General features: G+C 48.1%; 1 long non-coding RNA gene across 1 annotated transcript in view; it reads right to left on the bottom strand.

Annotated features, from left to right (window-relative positions):
• Positions 1-20379, bottom strand: part of LOC137425391 (uncharacterized) — a 71978-nt gene that overhangs the window by 44233 nt on the left and 7366 nt on the right. Inside the window, exon 2 of the long non-coding RNA XR_013623228.1 lies at positions 12959-13034. This is a non-coding gene — a long non-coding RNA (uncharacterized LOC137425391). The remainder of the gene's footprint in view (positions 1-12958; positions 13035-20379) is intronic.

Here is a 20379-nt window from a genome sequence, read left to right on the forward strand (position 1 = left end):
TCATGTCACTTTGTCAAGAGAATCATAATTTCTTTCATGACCGGGCAGCGAACGTCATTATGTGCGACATTACGTCACTCCTACGGACGTGAAAACATTTGTTTTCCTTAAAAATATATTTAAAATAAATAAAATAGTACATAAATTAACAATAAAAGAAGCTAAAAAACAATTTAAAATACAATAAAAAGCACATTAAAAATATATAAATATGTACGTACAGTATACTGTACGTACGCGCAACTGCTGATTCTCATTCAAAACAGAGGCGACGTACAGTATTCCTTTACTGTGTCTGTGTTAGCCATGGGTCCGAAGAAGGATACTGCTAGTGTTTCCAAGCGTAATGTGGTTACGATGGACGATAAGGGAAATCCGATTAAAAGGTATGGAAAAGGTGGAAAAGTGTCGGTGATAGCGCATAGACCTTATCGCGAATCGGAACCGCAATGCGTCATGGGATCGGAAAGGGGCAATAGCGCCGCCACAAACTACACCATGGAATTGCAGCTGGCCCGGTTTTTTAAACCATTGATATTAAAATAAAAAGTAGCCTATAACCACCGGAATTTTATGCTGATTCCGAATCTGTGTCTAAAACTTTTCTCCGATATGTAGTTCTTGAGTTATAAGCGGACATCCAGACAGACACACACACACACACAGACACTCCTCCTTTATTTATATAGATATAACGCTCTTTCTGACCACTGACTGACCGACTGATATATTGTCGTGTCCCCGGGTTAAGACACCAAGAGGACGAATGACTAAAACGAGCTTTAACTCCGAGGCGTATATCCAACTTGGCGGTAGCAAAGGACATGGGAAGGTTTGAGGCCTTAGCTGATCGGGAACACACGCAGGTGTTATTCGATTCAGACGTAGAGATGGGACAGCGAAATCCATAATACCAGAAAAGTAAGATTCGACAAATAATGATTTAATGAAAACAAATGCAAGAGTAATACAAACGAAATACACTACATGACCAAAAGTATGCGGACGCCTCTTCTAATTGGTGGATTCGGCTGTTTCAGCCACACCCATTGCTGACAGGTACGTATATATAATCAAGCACACAGCCATGCAATCTCCATAGACAAACATTGGCAGTGGAATGGGCCGGGCCATACTGAAGAGCTCGGTGACTTTCAACGTGGCACTGTCATCGGATGCCACCTTTCCAACAAGTCAGTTTGTCAAATTTCTGCCCTGCTAGAGCTGCCCCGGTCAACTGTAAGTGTTTTTATTGTGAAGTGGAATCGTCTAGGAGCAACAACAGCTCAGCCGCAAAGTGGTAGGCCGCACAAGCTCACAGAACGTGACCGCCGAGTGCTGAAGCATGTGGTGCGTAAAACTCATCTGTCCTTGGTTGCAACACTCACTACTGAGTTCCAAACTGCCTCTGGAAGCAATGTCAGCACAACAACTGTTCATTGGAAGCTTCATGAAATGGGTTTCCATGGCTGAGCAGCCGCACACAAGCCGATGATCACCATGCGCAATGCCAAGCGTCGGCTGGAGTGGTGTAAAGCTCACCACCATTGGACTCTGGAGCAGTGGAAACACGTTCTCTTGAGTAATGAATCACGCTTCACTATCTGGAAGTCCAAAGGACTAAGCTGGGTTTGGCGGATGCCAGGAGAACATTACCTGCCCAAATGCATAGTGCCAACTGTAAAGTTTGGTGGAGGAGGAATAATGGTCTGGTGCTGTTTTTCATGGTTCAGGCTAGGCCCCTTAGTTCCAGTGAAGGGAAACCTTAATGCTCCAGCATACAATGACATTCTAGACGATTGTCTGCTTCCAACTTTGTGGCAACAGTTTGGGGAAGGCCCTTTCCTGTTTCAGCCTGACAATGCATACAGAAATTTCATGACATACAGAAATGGTTTGTCGAGATCGGTGTGGAAGAACTTGACTGGGCTGCACAGAGCCCTGACCTCAACCCCATCGAACACCTTTGGGATGAATTGGAACGCCAACTGTTAGCCAGGCCTAATCGCCCAGCATCAGTGCCCGACCGCACTGAAGCTCTTTTGGCTGAATGGAAGCAAATCCTTGCAGCAATGTTCCAACATCTAGTGGAAAGCCTTCCCAGAATAGTGGAGGCTGTTCTGGCAGTAAAGGGGGGGACCAACTCTTAGTCAGGTTCACTATGTTTTTTCGTTCAAAATCATGGTAGATTAGCAAACCTATACATTTTTGGAAACGTTATTACATGGAAAATCTGAAAATCAATGTTTACATTTGCCAATTCCGACCGATTCAATTCGACCAATTCGACCAATTCGACCAATCGACCAATTCCATTCGACCAATTCGACCATTTGACCAATCGCTTCGATCGACCATTCGACCAATTCGATTCGATTCATCGAATTCGATTCGATCGACCATTCGACCAATTCGATTTGCCAATCAATTTGACCGACCTTTGCTTGTGTGGAACGGACTGTGAAAACGATGCGGACTATATTGTCGGATACGACACACAGGACAGTTATGACGAACTCTAAATAGCATATTCTGTAATCGTGTATGTTTGATGCCATTGACTGCCTGTGTATATTTTGTCATTGACTGCCTGTGTAGATGTGAAGTTATACTGACTGCATGTGTATATATGATTTTGCTGACTGCCTGTGTATGTTTGGTGATATGAATTATTGTGACACTGTTATTAACTGTTATGTATTAACTGTATTAACAATGTTATTAACTGCCTGTACAAAATGATAACATGTATTTGATTATGCAACTTATCGCGAATATAGACAGTATTTTGCAATTCAAAACCTTTGATTCGTGTCTTACCATTCCCCATAGCACTAATTTGATACTTTCATTGGATTCCTTGTCCCTGAAAATATAGGTTTAGTATATTTTTAAAAGTTGTTAGGGTAATTAGAGGCAGAAATAGAACAAAATATGTATTTTACAGTGGCCATTTTGAAAATCCAAAATGGCCGCCATACAGGTATCTCTCCAAATGTAAACATTGATTTTTAGTTTCCTTATGTTATAACCTTTCCAAAAATGTATAGGTTTGCTAATCTACCATGATTTTGAACGAAATATAATTTATTGACATAGTGAACCTGACTATCTATATTAATGCCCATGATTTTGGAATGAGATGTTCGATGTTTGGGTGTCCACATACTTTTGGTCATGCAGTGTAAATGGTGAGGTAAAACTAAATTCTAATTGAGGGACCCTCCACACGGACACATAGACACGACAAGTGAAGACAAATAAAAGAAAATGTGTTTGTGTGGTGCGTTGGCCGGTACTCAGCCTGGTGTCCCCAAACGGCCCTCGAAGGCCTGGTGGTCGTCGAACGGGAGTCATCGCACAGGAAGCGCACAAGATGGAGTGCAGTCGCGCCCGCAGCATCCACCGACCCGTGGAGCGGTGGCCAAAATTCTTCCTCCTCCGATCGTCACGATCCACCGGGCTTCAAACACTCGCCTTGCCAGTGCGCACCGCTCAAAGTGCAGTGGCCTTCGCCGAAGGCGCAGGGAGAGCGATATAAAACGCGACCTTCCACTATCAAATCCAGGATCAGAAGATGAGCTCGATGGCATAACTGCATCTTTTTCCTACACTCGAATCTTCGACGATGACGTCACACTCCAACCAATCCCCGCGCCCCACCACTTCAGTCCATGGCCACGACCAATCATCATCTTCAGGGCGAGGCCTCACGACGCCCAATGACGAAGGTAGAGGCATGGCCTTCCTGTCACAAGTGGTGGGGGGGGGGGGGGCGGAGGGTCGTAGTCTAATCTCCGTTAGGGGATGTTCGGATGACGTTGAAGGCCGTGAGTCAGGGCTTGCGTGCCGATCGGCAAATGTGCTGGGTGTTGGTTAGTCCCGGCGGCATTGTGAGCTAATGAGTCCATTTACAGTGCAAAGGCGGCCCTTTGTGATGCAACAACAACGAAGGGAGAAAAAAATCACATGGCAATTACACACTGGGGTTTATCCTTAAGCCCTACCTAATTAGCGTCGCTCCATCCCTTAAGCCCTACCTACATTGAGGTGAGTTCTTCTTCTTTGTGACACTCGGAACATTCTAAACATACATGATCCCATCTCGACTAAGATATTTTATTTCATCCCTACCCCAAAAACTTATCAATAATAATGTTCGGTCCCTTCCAGGTGCCGAAAGCTGAAATTTGGCATGCTGATGGACCTTGAAGCCGGTACACCGGGGAAGATCACTGAACCATTGGAAAGTGTCCGTAAATGAAAATTTACATGAAAACAGGAAACGCATATGTTAAAAAAAAACTGCAGTGGTAATAGTCCTGAAGAACTCCTTCACAACTGGCAACGTGTAGTACATGCCCTGTCACGATGTAGTCGTCAAGCTTGCAGATGATTTCTACTGCAGTGGTAACAGTCCTGAAGAGCCCCTTCACAACTGGAAACGTGTACTACATGCCTTTTCCCACACATATCTGCCCTAAAGATTCATCTGTCCAAAGACAACTATTCTGGGATGAATTTGGTCTCAGGGCACCTTTCAAGCTAGCCCACACGTATGACCACCACTCTCTTTACCTGCTTTCCACCAGAAAAGGTTTCAGGCATGAAATCATTCATCAGAGCCTACAAGATGCTTACGAGAGTCCTTCCACAATGCGCTTTGTACACAACCCCCTTGGACGCTGTCACTGCTGGGTGTGAGTCCAGTGAAAGGATCAAGTGGACAGATGACCTCAACACTAGCTTCCAAATGGAGCAATCTGCTCTTGCAACCACTGAAATCATTACCCTCTCACTACCAGACAATCAACTCTGGGTTGTCACAGACAGTGCTGTTAAGAAGCATGGCATCACCTCCACCCTGCATGTGACCCGTAGCAACAAACTAAAACTTGCTGGGTTTTTTCATTGCCACACTGCGTGGTCGCCAAATCACATGGTTGCCCTGTGAAATTGAAGCTCTCTCTATCGTGGCTTCTATCAAGCACTTCAGCCCATATATTGTTCAGTCTCACAGATCATTATTGTGTACTCAGACTGTTGTGGAAAACCAATCAGGTCCACACAACTTTAGTCCAACGGGTGGTTTAATTCCATTTTAGATCATAACATCATCCTGTAAAGCAGGCAATACAATAAGCATACGATGTGACATCACATGGGACCATTCATCTATCTATAATTCCAGTAATCTCTGTGTGTGTGTGTGTATGCGACCGCTGTTTCTCGACAACTACCAGTCCGATATACTTGAAACTTGCCAGGTATATTGCTGGGGACCCGAGGATGTGCCTTTTCAAGGTTTTAAATTAATCGGACAAGTAGTTACCGAGCTATGGCGATTTCTTTACCAAACTCCGCAAGCCGTTCACTTTGGACCAAACCATTTCATGTAAATAGAGGGGGGGGGATTGTCACCGTACTCGCAAGCCGTTCGCTTTGGACCAAACCATTCCATGTAAATAGAGGGGGGGGGGGGGGATTGTCACCGTACTCGCAAGCCGTTCGCTTTGGACCAAACCATTTCATGTAAATAGAGGGGGGGGGGGATTGTCACCGTACTCGCAAGCCGTTCGCTTTGGACCAAACCATTTCATGTAAATAGAGGGGGGGGATATAATTTTGTACGGGCATGCCCTAGTAACATTCAATGCAAGCAAGCTGGATATTCTATGCAGGCGTACCGTTAGCGAGTCTACCAGATGTAACGTGTCACAGGAGAAGTCTCGGAGCACCGTCCGCAGCAGCGGGTCTTATAGTCACGCCCCTAGCGGTGTCAACGAGCAGCGAGCATCACCCCGGGTTCAGTACGAATACGATTTCACTACATTCTCCCCCCCGTCAGAATTATACGGCAGTGCGGCTAAAAGCGAGTGAGCGTCAGCACGAACAGGGTGTGGAACATCAGTCGACCCAACCGTATCGGGCCGGGCGGCGAATTTCTCTGCCAGCACGCGTCCGAAATTCCCCGGGTACGGCATCACGTATCCCTGTGTCCCCGGCGTCGGAGGCGCCATCAGGGTCGGGTGACGAACCAAGTCGTCGGGCCCAGGTAGACGCGGTGAGGGAAGGGTCGGTAGACTTTCGGCGATGGGAGCGTCGGGAGAGGCCATAGTCTCATAGATGGGTTCGATCGGTTCGTCCGATTCCCTACTCAGGTCGGCGACCCCGCAAGGGGCAAGGTGACGGACGGAGACAGTAGTCTCACGGCCATCAGTCGTCATCACACGAGCATGCTCAGGATTAGCCTGGAGAATCTGCACTTTGTCCACTAGGGGGTCGTACTTGCTCGCGCGAACCGCCCGTTTAAGGTAGGCCGGCCCGGGCCCAGCGAGCCAACTGGGCAAAGACCGTATACACCCCGTGCTCCTGGGGTGGTGGAAAAGTCGCTCGTGGGGAGTTTGGTTGGTTGCCGTACACAGAAAAGCCCTGATCGAGTTCAACGCCGCAGGTAGCGACCAAGCCCATTTATCGAGGCCCCGGCCGAGGGTCCGGAGGTTGAGCATGACGGCCCTCCAGATAATCCCGTTGAAGCGTTCGATCTGCCCATTAGCCTGGGGTCTGTACGGCGTGGTGTAACTAGAAGCAATGTTATTTTGGAGCAGATAGCCGCGCACCTCCTGAGACAAGAAGACCGCACCCCGGTCGGTATGGACATAGGCCGGGTAACCGAACATTGAGAACAAGTTCTGTAAGCATCGCATCACTGTGGCAGCAGTCATGTCCGCGCACGTATAAGCAAAGGGGAATCGCGAGTACTCATCGACGATAGTGAGCAGATAGCGAGAGCCGCTCGACACCGGCAATGGGCCCTTGAAATCCATCGCCAAACGTTCCCACGTGCGCGTAGCCTTAACCAGAGTCCCCATGGGAGGGTTATAGAAACGCGGTTTGATTTCCGCGCAGATAGCGCAGTCACGACAGATACGGCGGATATCGTCAATCGAGTATGGGAGATTGCCACACCGCACAAAATGACCGAAACGCGTTACGCCGGGATGGCCCGCAGTGGCATGCAGCACCCGTAGGCCCTCCAAAGAGGTGATACCTGCGCATGTAGCCGGTCGTGATAAGGCATCGGCGGCCCGGTTATCCTTCCCTGGGCGATATTTGATAGTGTAACAGAAGTCGGCGAGTTCGATACGCCAGCGAGTGATTTTCTCATTCTTAATGCGCTGGGCGTGTAAGGTGTCGTACATGAACGCAACGCTTTGCTGGTCCGTGATGATTTGGAAGCTCCGCCCGAGTAAGTACGGGCGCCATCGCCGAATAGACTCGACGATCGCATACGCTTCCTTTTCAACGGACGAGTGTCGCCGCTCAGCGGTGGTAAGAGTCCGTGAAAAGAAAGCCATGGGACGCCCCCCTTGGGAGAGGGTCGCCGCGATGGCCTGATCCGAGGCGTCACTTTCGAGGACGAAAGAGCCGCTCTCGTCGATTGTCGCCACGGCGGCTCGGGCGATGTCGGCCTTAAGGCCTTCAAAGGCCGCCAATGCGGCCGGACTCAGGGGGAAGGTGTCGCAGGCCACGAGGGGGCGAAGTTTTGCGGAGAAACTTTGCACCCATTTGGAGTAATGGGCGAACAGCCCAAGGCCGCGCTTCAGGGACGCCCGATCACAGGGAGGGGCCATGTCGAGCAAAGGTCGCAGACGCTCCTTATCCGGAGCGACAGAGCCATGGGTCACAGTGTACCCCAGAAGATCTATCGTGCGTAGGGAGTATTGGCACTTATCCTCGTTCATAGTTAAGTGATACCTCTGCGCGACCTCAAGGAAGCGCTTCAGATTAGCATCATGGTGCCCTTGGTCATATCCACAAACCATAAGATTATCGAGGTAGACGAAAACATCGGTTAAGTGCTCCCGCGCAACAAGGTCATCCATGGCCCTCTGGAAACAAGCGACCCCGTTCGTTACCCCAAAAGGCAATCGCGTAAATTGGTACAACCGCTGCCCCGACTCAAATGCGGTATAGATACGATCCGCCCTAGAGATAGGGATCTGGTGGTACGCACTACGGAGATCGAGAGTGCTATAGACCGAATACTGGGACACCTGTTGCACCAGCGCGTCCATCCCCGGAAGGGGGTAGGCATCCAGCTGTGTAAAACGGTTAATCGTTTGGGAATAGTCGATTACCATGCGTCTGCGATGGGCCTCGCTGCGCACCACCAAGACCTGGGCGCGCCACGGCGACCTACTAGGTTCTATGATGCCGTCTTTCAAGAGCTGAGCCGTTTCGTCCGCAATGAATTGCATGTCTGCGCGAGAGTAGCGCCGTGATTTCACTGCGACAGGGGTGCAGTCGGAGGTTAGATTGGGGAACAGCGAAAGCAGCTGGATGTCCATTTGCGCTAGGGCGCACACCGCAAGCGCATCATCCGCCCCCACAACAAGCGTGTCAGGCCCACCAAACTCCATTACCAGACGTCCATGCAGCTTAAGAAAATCATGTCCTAACAGAATATCAGCACATAATGCGGGTAAAACCATAAGGTGTACATCAGGGAAAACCCGTCCCTTTAGCACGAGTTTCAATCGGCATTCCCCCTTCGTGCTGAGTCGAAGCCCCTGGGAAGCCATGAAGATCCGTCTCGTAGACCTCCAGATCCGCCATCCATGCCTGAGCACAAGTCGCTGGTCGATAAAACTATCCGTAGACCCTGTATCCACCAAGGCCCGAACACAATGGCCTTCGACCATGAGGGGAATAAGGGCTTGAGCCAGGCCAGACGAGGCTGCTGGGAGCGGGACTGAGCCCCCCGAATGGGTCGGACAAGCCTCACGGGTGGATCCTATGCCAGCAGCAGTTTTGCGGTCGTGGCCGGAGTCTGCGTTGACCATGGGGAATCCATTAACGCCATCAGAGGGCTTTCCCAAGCATTCCGGTGTTTCGCGATTCAAAATCTGACAATTCTGATGGGAAAAGGCCTCCGTAGTATTTGAAATCGCCTTTTGACACTTTTGGCAGAAAAAGGCCTCCGTAGTATTCGAAATCGCCTTTTGACACTTTTGGCAGAAAAAGGCCTCCGTAGTATTCGAAATCGCCTTTTCCGGGGTGAGGGCCACCGTTAGCTCGTGGACGACACGAGGAGAACGTTCCGCTGGGGCTTGGCGAGGCTTCAAAGCCCCTTGCGTGGCCCGGAGTTTGGTCAAGGACACGTACTTCGTGCCCGAAGGAGGATGAGACGGTGGTGGCTGTCCGGTGACGCCCGCCAAGGACGTCTGAGCGCCCAGGGGCCCGCAGAGAGGGGCCCTCCCCTTCGAAGTCGGGTAAGGCGCCGGGTTGCGGGCTCAGCTCGCGGGCTCCGCAATGAGCCCATTCAAGGTCGCCGCGCCCGCGCGACCGCGACCGCGCGATTCAATGAGCCGCGAGCCGCGTGCCGTTTTCCTGCACACTCTCGCGTAATGTCCTTTTTGCGAGCACAAATGGCATATAGCGTCTCGTGCCGGACACACGGGCCGGGCATGGCGTGGCCCCCCACAGAAAAAGCATGCGGCCCCGCGTAAGGCTTTGGGTCTGGTCGTAACGGCAGCCGTCAGGACTGGGTCTTCCTCCGGAGCATCCCGGAGTTCCGCGAGCGGGTCCGCGTCCTCGGCGGTAGCACTCTCCGGCCGGGCGTGTAGTGTAGTGCCCGCCAAGAGGCGCGTGCGATCATAGGTGTTCGATTGCATCCCCGCTTCGGTGTATACTTTCCCTTGCTCGAGTGCCGTAGCGAAGGTCAGGTCGGTCTTCTCTAAGAGCTTGAGCCTTAGTTCCTGGGAGGAGACCCCTGCAATGAAGGCATCTAAAAGAAGATCATCCTGAGCCTGCGCGGGAGTCCGTGGCTCCCTGGTGCTGTCCAGCAAGAGCTGCCGGAGCTCCTGGGCGTAGTGGTCCATCGCCTCATTGGGTTGCTGACGTCGCGTTTGCAGCAAATATCGTGCATACACCGGGCTTTTTTCCTTTATGTACAGCCATTTTAGCTCCGCGATCGAGAGGTCATACGTTGCGCATTGCGCGATGGAGTTGTACACCCGGTAGTCGATTTTTGAATGAAGAGTTGCTAGCTTCGCGGCAGCCGTCGGCGCGGTCTCAGGCTCGTCAAAATGATTCTCCAATGTTCTGAGCCAGTGCTTCAGTTGCAAGCCACCATCCGGGGCTTGCGGGTCGGCGCAGAATACGGCAACCGCCAGCGTCTTGTTGCCAGCCATGTCGGTAGATATAAAATGGAATTAAGTGTTGTGGAAAACCAATCAGGTCCACACAACTTTAGTCCAACGGGTGGTTTAATTCCATTTTAGATCATAACATCATCCTGTAAAGCAGGCAATACAATAAGCATACGATGTGACATCACATGGGACCATTCATAACATTCAATGCAAGCAAGCTGGATATTCTATGCAGGCGTACCGTTAGCGAGTCTACCAGATGTAACGTGTCACAGGAGAAGTCTCGGAGCACCGTCCGCAGCAGCGGGTCTTATAGTCATGCCCCTAGCGGTGTCAACGAGCAGCGAGCATCACCCCGGGTTCAGTACGAATACGATTTCACTACACAGACAGAAAACCTTGTGTACTCACAGACAGAAAAACCTTGTGTACTCACGGCCAGAAAACCTTGTGTACTCACAGAGTGTAAACCTTGTGTACTCACCGGACAAACATTATGTACTCACAGACAGCAAACCTTGTGTACTCACAGGCAGGAACCTTGTGTACTGACAGACAGAAAATCTTGTGCACAGGCCTCTGAGAAACTATGCATTGAAGAGTTGTCTGCCAGTCCACATGCCACTACCTTCTTTTCCACAGTCAGTCGCCACCATGCCTCTGTCAGACAACTGGCTGGAACTGTAAATATCCCATCAGACATTGCAAGACGCAATGCACCTGAATGTGAAGATCCCACATGCCGAGTCAGTTCCTTCTTACACCAGAATACAGATTCCACTGCTCCACCTATATCGCTCCGTTTCTACTCCTGCTCTATCTTTATCGCTCCATCTCAATTGCTACTCTGTTGTACCTTTCCATCTCAACCCTGCTCTGCCTTTATCGCTCCATCTCAATTGCTGCCCTGCCTGTACCTCCTCTATTTCATTGCACCTCTTCCTGTAGCTCTCGATCTCACTGCAGCTCTTCCTGTAGCTCTTGATTTCACTGCAGCTCTTCCTGTACCTCTATATCTCACTGCAGCTCCTCCAGTACCTCTCCATCTCAAATGCAACTCTTCCTGTGCCTCTCCATTTCAACTGCAGCTCTTCCTGTGTCTATCCATTTCAATTGCAGCTCTTCCTGTACCTCTATATCTCACTGCAGCACCTCCTGTACCCCCATCTCAACTGCAGCTCTTCCTGTACCTCTCCATCTCAACTGCAGCTCTTCTGTACCTCTCCATCTCACCTGCAGCTCTTGGTGTACCTCTCCATCTCAACTGCAGGTCTTGCTGTACCTCTCCATCTCAACTGCAGCTCTTCCTGTACCTCTCCATCTCAACTGCAGCTCTTCCTGTACCTCTCCATCTCAACTGCAGCTCTTCCTGTACCTCTCCATCTCAACTGCAGCTCTTCTGTACCTCCCCATCTCAACTGCAGCTCTTGCTGTACCTCTCCATCTCAACTGCAGCTCTTCCTGTACCTCTCCATCTCAACTGCAGCTCTTTCTGTACCTCTCCATCTCAACTGCAGCTCTTCCTGTACCTCTCCATCTCAACTGCAGCTGTTCCTGTACCTCTCCATCTCAAGTGCAGCTCTTCCTGTACCTCTCCATCTCAACTGCAGCTCTTCTGTACCTCTCAGCCTCAACTGCAGCTCTTCTGTACCTCTCCATCTCAATTGCAGCTCTTCTGTACCTGTCCATCTCAACTGCAGCTCTTCCTGTACCTCTCCATCTCAAGTGCAGCTCTTCCTGTACCTCTCCATCTCAACTGCAGCTCTTCTGTACCTCTCCATCTCAATTGCAGCTCTTGCTGTACCTCTCCATCTCAACTGCAGCTCTTCCTGTACCTCTCCATCTCAACTGCAGCTCTTTCTGTACCTCTCCATCTCAACTGCAGCTCTTCCTGTACCTCTCCATCTCAACTGCAGCTATTCCTGTACCTCTCCATCTCAACTGTAGCTCTTTCTGCACCTCTCCATCTCAATTGCAGCTCTTCTGTACCTCTCAACCTCAACTGCAGCTCTTCTGTACCTCTCCATCTCAATTGCACCTCTTCTGTACCTCTCCATCTCAACTGCAGCTCTTCCTGTACCTCTCCATCTCAACTGCAGCTCTTCCTGTACATCTCCATCGCAACTGCAGCTCTTCCTGTACCTCTCCATCTTAACTGCAGCTCTACTGTACCTCTCCATCTCAACTGCAGCTCTTCCTGTACCTCTCCATCTCAACTGCAGCTCTTCCTGTACCTCTCCATCTCAACTGCAGCTCTTCTGTACCTCTCCATCTCAACTGCAGCTCTTCCTGTACCTCTCCATCTCAACTGCAGCTCTTCTGTACCTCTCCATCTCAACTGCAGCGCTTCCTCACCTCTCCATCTCAACTGCAGCTCTTCCTCTATGCTCTTCAGCTGCCGGCTCTCTCCAAATCAACTCTCACTGTCCCTGGCACTTCACTGAATTTTTCTCTCGTCATGCTCCTCCAAGAATTCCTCGATGAATCAGATAATCAATAAAATGGGCCTCCCTCCCTCTCCCTCCTTTCTACCCCCCAACCCCTGTTTCCCTCTCTTAATATTCCCATCAGCAAAGCGAGTGTGTAGCTTGGTCGGTATCGATACACACTACACAGTCTCATTTTATTTTTCCCATTAACAACAACCGATTTTTTTTTTTAGCAATTACGCAAAGATTGGTATTCCCGTCAGTGAAGCGACAGGTCTTACATGCTGGTTATTATAACACAAGCAATACACGCCATGTAACCAACTGTATACTGTGCACAAAAATCGCCATTTTCTTAACACCATTCGTTACCTCTTGACGAAGGCTTGTCCACCGCCTGCATCCACAAATGTGAAATCGGATCCATGTTCTGGAGAACACTGCAGGGCTGCACACAGCATTGGGGAAGTATGTTTGCAAGCATTCTTCCATCATGGTCTGATGACGTAGAGATAGATTTCTCTTCATCAGTCTGGTTTCAATTCCCGACTCAACTATACAAACGATCAAATTGGTATTTCACAGACAAGACACTGCACCACACTGTGTGCCATTCCTTAGAAATGAGATGTCATTAAGCCTGGTGTCAAATCTGCTTGCATCAATTGGTGAACATTGAAAATCCAACAGTGTCCTTTGTGAAGAGTCGATGCTAATTTATTTTTATGGGGAGGTTGGGGTGGAGAGGGGGCTTCGGGGTGGGGGTGGATGAGGAGTGTTGGGTGAGGAAAATACACTTCAGCAGCAGTTTCACTTTATGGCAAGACCCTCTCACAGACATCACAATGACGGCACACGTATGCAATCACCCATCCATACCGAAGCATCGAACCAGTCCTGCCAATTTAAACCGAGGTATTGTTTCTGCTGCCTCTACCTTTTAAGGGATACCATTTCATGCATTAACTTTCATGAGCGACTCCACTGTTGTTGCCCTGCCTGTACCTCTCCATCTCAAATGCAGTTCTTCCTGTGCTGCTTCGTCTCAAATGCAGTTCATCCTGTGCTGCTTCGTCTCAACCTCAGTTCCTCCTGTGTCTATCCATATCAATTGCAGTTCTTCCTGTGTCTATCCATATCAACCTCAGTTCCTCCTGTGTCTATCCATAATAATTGCAGTTCTTCCTGTGTCTATCCATATCAATTGCAGTTCTTCCTGTGTCTATCCATATCAACCTCAGTTCCTCCTGTGTCTATCCATATCAACCTCAGTTCCTCCTGTGTCTATCCATATCAATTGCAGTTCCTCCTGTGTCTATCCATATCAATTGCAGTTCTTCATGTGTCTATCCATATCAATTGCAGTTCTTCCTGTGTCCATCCATCTCAACTGCAGTTCTTCTTGTGTCCATCCTTCTCAAATGCAGTTCTTCCTGTGCTGCTTCGTCTCAACTGCAGTTCTTCCTGTGTCTATCCATATCAACTGCAGTTATTCCTGTGTCCATCCATCTCAACTGCAGTTCTTCCTGTATCCATTCATCTCAACTGCAGTTATTTCTGTGTCTATCCATATCAACCTCAGTTCCTCCTGTGTCTGTCCATCTGTTACGGGGTCCTCTGCAATCTCCTGGTCTCGGTAACCTCCAAACCCCGAGAGGAACCCCGGCAGAAAGATATATATGTTATTCCGTGTCGCAATCAATCACTAATGACACCATCCATGAAACAATCAAAGGAAACAATCCAAATCAATAAGGAAACCACACCCTTGGTTGTCAATGAACAAATATTATATTAAAAGCACACAAAAAGAACCATACAACAATGGGGGCAATCAACCCTACAATCAAATCTTAAGATGGTACCATCTTATCTAGTCACGTAACCCCAAACTCACGGCACTCCCAGGAAATGGAACCGAGCCCTCCTCAATGTTTCTATTACCCTCCAAGGCGAAGTTGATGCGCTCCGGCGATCGTTGGAACAATGTCCGATCAAGAGCAACCGAGGCGTAGACAGTCGAAGCGACACAGAAGTCACGTGGTCCAACACCCAGCACTCGCGGTAGAAAGGGAAATCTCCAAAGACGCACGCGTACACATTTGCCGGTCAATCAGCGAACCGCGGGTCAATCTTCAGACGCCGCTGTATTGCACAGCCTTCCACCGGCAAACCACCGGAGGATAAGCCCAACCGACACGACAAAAACCTTTTCCGATGAAGGTAGCGCACTGGACGAAATGGCGGACGGCTCTCACTCGAGCCGCGGCCTTGAGGCGAAGATTCTCTGGAATTTCACCCTTGTACCTGGCTTCGCAGGCTTTTCCACAACTCCAGCGATAACACCGATGGCCCGAGATTCCTTTCAAGGACTCAAAGTTCACTCGCCATGTACGCTCGACCAGGCTAGGTACGGAGCTTTTTCAGAACGCCTTTCACTCCTCACGACTTCTTCTTCTCCAACGCCTTTTTCTTCCGGGTCACGATCCGATTTCCTGTCTCATTTTTACCATGAGCGCTTTTAACCTTTTAACCACAATAACCATTTCCCTTAAACAACAATACCCATAATAATTAGAACCCACAATAACAATAATAATAATAAGTGCCGAATCCGTAACACCATCTCAACTGCAGTTATTTCTGTGTCTATCCATATCAACCTCAGTTCCTCCTGTGTCTATCCATCTCAACTGCAGTTCTTCCTGTGTCGATCCATATCAACCTCAGTTCCTCCTGTGTCTATCCATATCAATTGCAGTTCTTTCTGTGTCTATCCATCTCAACTGCAGTTCTTTCTGTGTCGATCCATATCAACCTCAGTTCCTCCTGTGTCTATCCATATCAATTGCAGTTCTTTCTGTGTCTATCCATCTTAACTGCAGTTCTTCCTGTGTCGATCCATATCAATTGCAGTTCTTTCTGTGTCCATCCATCTCAACTGCAGTTCTTCCTGTGTCCATCCATCTCAACTGCAGTTCTTCCTGTGTCCATCCATCTCAACTGCAGTTCTTCCTGTGTCTAACCATCTCAACTGCAGCTCTTCCTGTGTCTAACCATCTCAACTGTAGCTCTTCCTGTGTCTATCCATCTCAACTGCAGCTCTTCCTGTGTCTAACCATCTCAACTGTAGCTCTTCCTGTGTCTATCCATCTCAACTGCAGCTCTTCCTGTGTCTATCCATCTCAACTGCAGCTCTTCCTGTGTCTAACCATCTCAACTGTAGCTCTTCCTGTGGGTTGGGATGTTCAGATTTCAATGAAACAAACGCAATTGAGAGCCTTCGTTCGACTTGAAGATGTGGGAGTCACTGTGGAGTACGTTAACCCATCATTTCTCGTGAAGAAACCAAATGGGGGGTTTCGGCTTGTCGGGCGCGACATTTGCCGACGTCGGGCGCGACAGTAAGCCTCAACCTTCACTTATGCCAGATGTTGACTCAACACTACACAAGATTGCCCATTGGGAACCCATCATTACAACAGACCTGCCCAACGCCTATCACCACATTCCTTTAGCGCGATCTTCAATGAAGTACTGCACTGTGAAGTGGTCACACCCTACAAAGGTCTTGGTGTATAAACTCGATCTGCCATGGGCATGCCTGGATCAGAAACTGCCACTGAAGGCCTTGGAGTCCAATGAATGTCTGCTTGAAGAAGAACAAAAAAGAATAATTAGCAAATAGCGTGCAGATCCTTAAAGGCAACCTGAACGAGATCAAAACTTGCAGGTGGAAACAAAGCATCACTTCATTTTTGTGGACCAAATCGTTTACCTAATAACTACAGACCCCATGAGAGTGTATGACCCAAACATTCTTCACATGGTAATAGGGGCCTCGGGTAGCTTGTAACTTCCAATGGTGTGTGGCTCAATTTTCAATTTCGTGCAGTGAAAGCTCAGTGTTTATTCTCAAATTTCAGTCATTGCCTTGGTTGTTAGTCCATGAGATGCTCAAGTTCCGTTTTCGCAACACATTTCAAAACGATGGCTTGCTGTCATCGGTCTTCATCATTGTTCACATTTTCACATCCATACGGAAACTTTTTCTCGTGATTTGCAATTTCATCTTCAATGCTTTTTGTGTTCCGCTGAACGGATCAAACGGTATTAGACAACCTGATGAGTTTTTTTGTCCAAGTAATTGCCAATATTCAGATTTCCTTTCCTTTTTATTTAATTATTTTTTTGTATACAGAGTCAAGGCTCGTGGAAAAGCTAGAACACTGAACGGATCAGGACGCAAATGATCCATCATGTCTTGAAACGTTGCTCCAAAGTAGGGGAATTCTCAGTTTCTCCACTCGTTCACCATTTAATGTCATTGCTGTTGTTTCATTCTTCCTATTAATGATCATCCTTTTGGTTGTCCTTGCACTAAATTGTACCTCGTATGTATTATTCAGAGGCAAGGTAAAGATCATTGCATTGGTGTACACGATTGTAATGGTGCGCAACTCCGCCACACACTTGAATGAGGTCTGTTTGATTTTTGCTTTACCTCATCGAGGCTCATGGAACAGTGTTGTAACCGAAGAACAACATAATGTTATACACAAGAGTATAAAACCACATTTCCAATCTAGCCTCCAAAGCCAGTCGCCGACTGGGCATCCTCCCTCGTGCGAAGTCCTTCCTAGGCACACCTGAGCTCCTCATCACATACAAGGCTTTCATCCGCAGCTCAATGGAATACTGTTCCCCTCTCTGGGCTGGTGCTCCTGCCTCACACCTAGCTCGTCTTCACGCTGTTGAGGCCAAAGCTTTCAGAATCATTGGAATCTCCTGCGATGAAGTTAACTCCGAGGGCCTTTCACTCACTCACCGCAGGCAGGTTGGTGGTCTTTCTATCTCCTACCGACTCCTCTCCGGCCTTGCACCCCCTGCTATGTCTGTGCTCTGTCCCCAAAATATTCCTGCAGGACACAAGATCTGCCAGCAACCTTCTTCTTGTGAAACTGCCAAAAGAAAGACTCTCTGTTCACCTTCACTCTTTCATTCCTCTTTTCTCCCGCCTCTGAACCAAACTCCCTCACTCTCTTCGATCCCACTCCTCCCTCCAGGTCTTCAAAACAGCTGTTCACCACCATCTCTTGTCTTTCCCCATCCAAAACCTTGATATTTTATACCACCGTTAATCCATCTCCTTCAAATTCTGATTTCTTTGCTGAAAGTCGTTCTCGTATCCATCTTGTTTATCCCGTGTACCCTGCCACAGCCTTCTCCCTTCCACAAATCTCCCTGTGTCCTTGTTCTCCACTGTTGTTGTTTCCCTTTCTCTCCCCCTCTTGTCTCCCGCTCCCTTCATTGTATGTTCCATGTGTTAGCTCTTACACGAGCCTCGACTGAGTATAGAAAAATAAAATAAAAGTAGACTATCAATGGGGTATTGATCGTAGAGAGGAAAGGGGAGGGTGGGTGCACAACCCACTTATCTTGCAAGTGATAAAGCAATCGACTAAACTAAACGATTCAAATTTCCAGAATCTAAATGTTTTCCAGTTGTGTCCACTATCCCAGATGATTGTGAGGAGCGCAGCTCTGCATTCAAGTTCCGGTGTCAATTGCAATTATGTCTCCTCAATTATTTTCTGTCCTCCGCATCATCCTCGCTCAATCGCACGCTCTTCAAGTCTCTTTCCGCGACCGCCCTCCACGTTAATCTCTGTTGTATTCTTGACCTTTTCCCTCTATTTGGCTCATTATATGCTTTCTTTATTGGTTATTTATATTCTTTACCTGCGACATGTAGCAGGTCTACAAGAGCTTTGCATTGATGTTTTTGAGGTTATATTTGGGGGTCGATTTTTTTTTTTATGTGCACCCATTGGTTGGACAGCTGTCTGACCACACCCACATCTGTTGCTCGACTCCACCCGCTGTAGCGCCCAGATGAAATGATATGGCTGCCATGTTGGTTTTCTGGTGGGCCTAACAAATTAGGCCAGTGAGGCTCTGCTGATTATACACTGCTAGATGTTGTCGCCACCATTACCGCCTTCCTGCCAATGATCAAGGCTCCCGTCAGACTGAGACAGCTTCAAGGTAAAATTCCGCGTTATACAGTGCTTTCAGAAAGTATTCAGACCCCTTCACTTTTTTCACATTTTGTTATGTTGCAGCCTTATGCTGAAATCGTTTAAATTCATTTTTCCCCTCATAAATCTACACTCAATACCCCATAATGACAAAGAGAAAACAGGATTTTAGAAAGTTTTGCAAATTTATTAAAAAGAAAAAACTGAAATATCACATTGACATAAGTATTCATACCCTTTGCTGTGACACTTGAAATTTAGCTCAGGTGCCTCCCATTTCTCTTGATCATCTTTGAGATGTTTCTACACCTTGATCGGAGTCCACCTGTGGTAAATTCAATTGATTGGACATGATTTGGAAAGGCACACACCTGTCTATATAAGGTGTCACAGCTGACAATGCATATCAGAGCAAAAACCAAGCCATGAGGTCGAAGGAACTGCCTGCAGGGCTCAGACAGGATTGTGTCGAGGCACAGATCTGGGGAAGCCTACAAAAAAAAATTCTGCTGCATTGAAGGTTCCCAAGAGCACAGTGGCCTCCATAATTCTTAAATGGAAGAAGTTTGGAACAACCAGGACTCTTCCTGGAGCTGGCCGCCCGGCCAAACTGAGCAATCGGGGGAGAAGGGCCTTGGTAAGAGAGGTGACCAAGAACCCGATGGTCACTCTGGCTGAGCTCCAGAGATCCTGTGTGGAGATGGGAGAAACTTCCAGAAGGACAACAATCACTGCAACACTCCACCGATCTGGCTTTATGGCAGAGTGGCCAGACAGAAGCCAAACAGTTCAATCTTGGTTTCATCAGACCACAGAATCTTGTTCATCACAGTCTGAGAGTCCTTTAGGTGCTTTTTTGCAAACGCCAAGCGGGCTTTCATGTGTCTTTCACTGAGGAGAGGCTTCCGTCTGGCCAACTCTGCCATTGTAGGCTTCCCCAGATCTGTGCTTCGACACAATCCTGTCTCTGAGCTCTGCAGGCAGTTCCTTCGACCTCATGGCTTGGTTTTTGCTCTGATATGCATTGTCAGCTGTGAGACCTTATATAGACAGGTGTGTGCCTTTCCAAATCATGTCCAATCAATTGAATTTACCACATGTGGACTCCAATCAAGGTGGAGAAACATCTCAAAGATGATCAAGAGAAATGGGAGGCACCTGAGCTAAATTTCAAGTGTCATAGCAAAGGGTATGAATACTTATGTCAATGTGATATTTCCGTTTTTTCTTTTTAATAAATTTGCAAAACTTTCGAAAATCCTGGTTTCTCTTTTTCATTATGGGGTATTGAGTGTAGATTGATGAGGGAAAAAATGAATTTGAACGATTTCAGCATAAGGCTGCAACATAACAAAATGTGAAAAAAGTGAAGGGGTCTGAATACTTTCTGAATGTACTGTATCTCTTATACCGTAAACTTGAACGTGATGGAGAGTAACTGACGTCCTGACGTGCTGGTATTCAGGATTTATTTCGATCGTTCGTCGTTATGGTCGAGCTGGATTGAAGGAACAGTTATTCTGGCTTCGAGTGTCCACCCGCTCTTCTGGGTCGGCCCTTATTCGTTATCCAGACATTGTTGCGGCTCCTTACCTTGAGTTCTGACTCTAAGATGCGACCCTGTGGTGTAACACTCGCTGAATAGTTCAGAACACCGATTCGAGCTGTCCAGCCTCCTGTTAGAGGTGACTTCTTAAAAGTAAGCTGTGCCTAATGCAATGTCCTCATAATTATTGCGTTAATTAAGATACA

Source organism: Myxine glutinosa, chromosome 4 (assembly GCF_964187855.1).
Source record: "Myxine glutinosa chromosome 4, kmMyxGlut1.1, whole genome shotgun sequence".
Classification (NCBI taxonomy): Eukaryota; Metazoa; Chordata; class Myxini; order Myxiniformes; family Myxinidae; genus Myxine; species Myxine glutinosa.